Source organism: Marmota flaviventris, chromosome 11 (genome assembly GCF_047511675.1).
Source record: "Marmota flaviventris isolate mMarFla1 chromosome 11, mMarFla1.hap1, whole genome shotgun sequence".
Taxonomy (NCBI): Eukaryota; Metazoa; Chordata; class Mammalia; order Rodentia; family Sciuridae; genus Marmota; species Marmota flaviventris.
The window spans coordinates 57,900,403-57,906,402 of NC_092508.1; positions in this window are offsets into that span (position 1 = coordinate 57,900,403).

Genomic DNA, 6,000 nt, shown 5'->3' on the forward strand with positions numbered 1-6,000 from the left:
AGGTTAGAGCAAAAAGACAGTCATATTCATATTCAACAAAATTGAAATAAGTGCCTCCACAATTTCAAAGTATTTTTCCATACATTACCTCATTTGTACCCCACCGCAGCCCTCTGCAGGAGGCAGAAACCAATCCTCCATGATACAGATGCAGGATTAATGACACTGAGATGTGGGGGTTGGTTAATCAAGACCTCACAACTTTTATGTTGGGTAAAAGGAGGCCAGGATTAAACCACTCTCTGACCATTTCAGTCATGCTCATTTCATTACATTTTTTACCCTTATTTTTCTCATTCATTTGACAAATGTTAAGAAGATGTGGGATGAGCTCAGTTGAAGACTCAGAAGTTCAGTGCTACATCTTGTTCAGGTCCCAGGAGCTGATATCTTTTTTCCTGCAGGGATTGGGTGCTGAGGCAAGTACTCGAAGACCTCTAGAACTAGGCAGAACACACTCAGTGGTGCATTTAAAATAATACCTCATGAGGATCCACAGAAAGTAAAGCTCCTGGAAAGCGGGTGGAGCCTTACTGTGCCACACTTGGAGGTCGCCCTCACCTCTGGCTTAGAATAGAGGTATTTCTTACAACAAAAGTGAAGAGCCACCTGCACCAGAATCCCCAACGATATCTGGGCTCACCTCAGACTCTTCAATATAGAAATCCTCAGAACCCAGGGAAATTGTGTTTTTAACAAACTTCAAGGTCATTATGATGCACATTCAGGCTCCAGGACCACTGTTCTACATGTTCTGTTCTTGCACCAGACATTTAAAATAGTATATTCTTATGAAAGAATATATGAAATAACATAAAGATGAAATCACCAAAAAAGTAGTTAGCACTGCCTCGGGTATGCTGCTTATCAGGATGCTATTTGTGTCTAAAATACCTTCCTTTAAAATTATCTATCAGATAAGCTTTGAGGATATTATGCTAACTGAAATAAATCAATCCAAAAGAGAGGGGTGGGGGGAGAGAGAGAAATATTGCATGATTCCACTTTTATGAGATATTTAAAGAAATCAAATTCATAGAAACAGAAAGTTGAATGGTAGCTGCTGGCTTCTAAGGGTAAGGGAAGAGAAGATATTTGCTTAAAGGATATGGAGTTTCAATTTTGCAAGATGAAACAGCTTGGAAACTAAGTTTATGTGAATACACTTACTGCACACTTAAAAAGGGTTAAGACAAGCTGGCACATGCCTGTAATCCCAGCAACTAGGGAGGCTGAGGAAGGAGAATCTCTAGTTCAAGGCCAGCCTCAGTAACTTAGCAAGACCCTATTTCAAAATAAAAAATAAAGGTCTGGGGATATGGCTCAGTAGTAAAGCACCTCTGGGTTCAATCTACAGTTCAATTACCGCCCCCCCCAAAAAAAGTGCTAAGACAGTATATTTTATGTCATGATATTTTTACCATAATAAAAGGAAATTTTATCTATTACCAAACTGATGATACATTCTCTCTGCCAAAGAAAAATCATGTAGCAAAAGCACTGTTCAGATCTGGCCAGTGGGAGTCAGCACTCTGTACTGACTATTTGTTCAGCATTTGCAAAGGGTGGCCTCTATCTGTGCCATTTTCTAATGAGTTCTTGTAAACAATTTTGACCCATGGTGCTCTCAAAAGGTGACAACAAGGATCCTGCCTAACAGAATAAATATAGGAGATTAACTTTTTGGATGGTTAAAAAAAAAAATTTAACCAGGTCAAATGACTTCAAGGAAGTGGTTGGTAACAAAGGGAAGGCATACAGGGATTCAGGGTGAGGAAAATCCTTCGACTTTATTTTACTTGTTTATTTTTATATGGTGCTGAGGATGGAACCCGATGTCTCACATGTGTAAGGCAAGCACTCTGCCCCTGAGCTCCAGCCCCAGCCCTCCTTTGACATTATGAAGGGTATCATAACCATCTCTTCTACCAGGGATGATGGACTAACAATTTTGACTAGTTGAATCCCCTCAACAATTTTGAGGAGATTCAAAGAAGAGAAAATCCAGCAAGAGGCATCAGCCTTCCAACTTGGCCAAAACAACTTGCTGATTTGGCCTCCCTGGTCAGGGCCAATGGCCCTTGCTTTGACCATTAATCATGCCTATCGGTCTTTTGTTGTTGTTGTTTTTGCTTTGCCACCATATCACTGGGGTTGAGTGAATCCAAATGTTAATAAATGTTAATTATGGATTTTAAAAAATCAAATCAAAACCGCACAAACTATGAAAAAAAGCAAATCATGAAAGCTCAGAAGCCTTCACCCTTAATCATCTCAAGGTTAAATAATGATCAGAATTCTTTTAGTTGAAGTACGTATGTTGCATCTTGATGTTTGACTATCATATAAATATAACTATGTTATTAGTCTCTATTTTTCATTGCAGATGAAATTGATGCATCTTTGTGTGGTGTAGTCTGACATAGTAAAATTGTTACTCTCTAGGTAGGATATTCATAAAAATGTAATTATCGTAATCAGAACAGTCTTTAAGCTCATGAGCAGGGACTGCCGGATCCATGATTGACAGTTTTCAATCACATCTCATACAATAAAGAAACTTCTTAAAGCAGTCTTGGGATCCTTAATATCCTGCAGAGGGAAACTATTCCACTTCAAAAACAAAGGGTAAAGCTGGGCTTGGTCGTGCACATCTATAATCACAGTGACTCAGGTAGCTGAGGCAGGAGGATCCCAAGTTCAAGGCCAGCCTTGGCAACTAAGTGAGACCCTGTCTCAAAATAAAAAATAAAAAGAACTTGGGATATAGCTTAGTGGCAGAGCACCCCTGGGTTCAAACCTAATACCAAAAAGAAAGAAAGAGAGAGAGAGAAAGAGAGAAAGAAAAAAAATGTGCTGTGAGATGGTGATGAGGACTCAAGTTGGCCTCCTCTGCCTGGCTTTGGGCATGATTAGAGAGCCTTTTAACATATTTCATTTGGCTTACCCACCAACAGGTATAATAGCAGTGCTTTGTGTTTTTGTGCTGGGAGAGTGCTTCGACCACCTTGTTGTAAGTTGGAAAACATTATTGACTTTAATCCATCTACGGTTTTCCCTCTTGAACTCATAACTTGCTGGAGGAACAGCTGTTGAGTTGCTGCACATGCAACATGCCACCTGGGGACTCCGGTCCTGATTGCTTGGAGGGTCCAGTGTTTTGTTGTTTGTTTGTTGTGGTACAAGGGACTGATTGAACTCAGGGGCACTCAACTGCTGAGCCACATACCTGGCCCTTTTTTATTTATTTGTTTGTTTTTTTTAAAATATATATATGTATATATATTTTTTTATTGTAGTTGGAAACAATACCTTTATTTTATTTATTTTTATGTGGTGCTGAGGATAGAACCCAGGGCCTCACACGTACTAGGCGAGCGCTCTACCACTGAGCCACACCCCAGCCCTCTTTTTCATTTTTTGATTTTGAGACAGAGTTTGGCATGTCCAATGTTCTTAATATCCCAAATGCTTAATAGAGATACCAGAAGATATGTTGATGGCTTAAAGAAATAAAAAACAAAATGAAGTCAATAAGGCTCTTCATTTGGAAGATGAAGATAAAAAACATTCAAATGAGGAAAAAACTTTGGCTTTAAGTCCCACTCTTTCCTTTCAAGTTATTCAGTAAAGTTCTTTTCTTGCCCCTGAGTGAAAACCTCCAACATCCTATGACTTATTTTTTATCATTCTTTGGTAATTAAAAAATCCCACACTCACTTTATGTTTCCAATAGTCTTACTGAAGAAGTATCCAGTCTTGTGCAATAATTATCTACTTTGTTTTAGTACTGGCGATTGAACCCAGGGCTCTGAACCACTGAGCCGCCTTGCTAAATTTTGAGGCTGGCTTTGAACTTGGAATCCTCCTGCCCCCAAATCACTGATATTATAAGCATGCGTTACTGTGCCCAGCTGTAATAATTACTTCTTGGAATTAGATATAAAGTTGAAACTTCTCCTTTGCTCTTCTGGAGCTTTCTGCAGCCAGGAAGCCATTTCTTCTTTGCCTCCTCCTTCTGCTTCCAACTCCCTGCCCCATTTTACTCACTGTGGTTTGTTCCAGGCTCAAAGGTGGAAGAAGAGGAAAGAGGGGAGAACAGTGCTTAACTAACTGGTTTCTCGTAAGGTGGCTTCTCTATTTCTGGGCTAGGTACAATATTTAAAGCTGACACTTCCTTGTGTGGCATAATTTCACTTTAGAAACACTTCTACCCCATAGCTGCATTTCTGGAGGTCTCTCACCTGACCCTCTCTTGATCGGCTAAAATTCCCTCAGCTCTGTAGCAAAATTGTAGCTTCCCCTTGCTGAAGCCTAGCATCCCTCTGGGTGGCCCTGTTGGACAGGAGCTGAGTTTCACCTACCCCCACCCTAACCCCCTCCCTCCCTTTATCTCTCTGCAACCAGCCCTGGCCCATCAAGTTCAGTCACCTCTCCTTTAGCTGTTAGTTGAGAATTTTCCAGGAGAGAAACTCTCTTCTCCAAGCAGGAGCCAAACACCAATCTTCAGTGCCCTAAACATTCTCCAAGTGGCAGGGAATAGTTCTGGAGGAAGTCCTTTGCATGAGAAAACCACTTTGAGGTGGGGGTACTCTTCAGCCTGTCCTCTCCCAGAGAAAACCTCCTCACAAGATTCCTCTCCCATCTTCTCCCTCTGATTTGTGTGTGTGTGTGTGTGTGTGTGTGTGTGTGGAGAATGGCTCTTCCCAGCCTTGACAGTGGTAGAGAGAACTGCACAAACCCCAATACTCCAGGCTTCCCCCAGCCCGTCACTCCCAACACCACTGCCTGGCCCTTCCTCCTCAGGCTGCATCTGTCCTGCTTGGGAGCTCAGTGGGCCTAAACCTGGGCTTAGGCTAATACCCCTTTTGCTGCTATGCTAAGCCCACCCTCCAGCGTGGCCTCTCTAAATAACGAAGGCAAGATTTTGTTCCATCTACTTCACTTCATTGAGTTTTTCAATTTGTTCAGAATCTGGAAGAGGAAGAGAGGTGCCATTTGTCTAGCCCCCTCAGAGAGCCAACACCTTTATACCTTGAAGGTAGGCAGGGAAGATTTGAGTCATGTTACCATTTTTTGGATAACCCCTTTGAAAATGTCTTATCTTTCTGTGACACCTCTTTTTGGCTTGTCATATATATTCTACCTTGGTGACTTGGTGAGAACTTCTTATTTAATATTCTGAAATGTGTCATATGGGGAATAACTAGCTAAAAGCTTGTAGAGTTTTCTTGAGAAGTAACCGATTATAGCAACTATTTGAGGACATATATATAGCAGTGAAATGAAGATATTTTAGATAAAATTTAAAAATACTTCAAGAAGAAAAATTACTTTCAAGGAGACTCAAATTCTTCCTTGGCTTGGCCAAAGACTAGTAAGTCATTCCATCTTGCTAATTTTGTCATTTATAAAATAAAAGGTTTAGACTGAATAATCTCTCAGGTCCTTTTCCAACTCTTACCATGAATCTGTGAGACCTAGAAAGGAAATGGGAGACCATTTCCATTGCCAAGTGAGCAAGATTGATGACACAGGCATGGAGGTCAATAGCACAGGCCCCTCGTGGCAGGCAGGAATGTGGCCCTTTGCCTACTCAGTCACAAACACTTATGGATTCATACATTTGTATACTAGGAAGTACTTGGGGATGTAAGATGGAATTCTTGACCCAAGAAACATGTAAACATGAAGGAGAAGTTAGACTGATCATAAATATTGCTAAAACAAAACATGCTTTATTTACCCCACAAGCATTTTCTAAGCACCTCCCATTCTGTGTACAAAACACTGTGGTAGTGTCATAGGAATTGTGCTTGGGGCGCAGTGAATCCTTTCAGAGCACCATGGTTCTCTGCATAGGCAGACCTAAACAGCCCATATGAGGGGGGATGGAAAGCACAGGAAATGCCATATGACAGTGCATAACCCTAAATCTGCCCTCATACCTTGGCCCTGTGCTTCCCAAGATGAAGACTGAGGACATTTCAATTGGGAAAT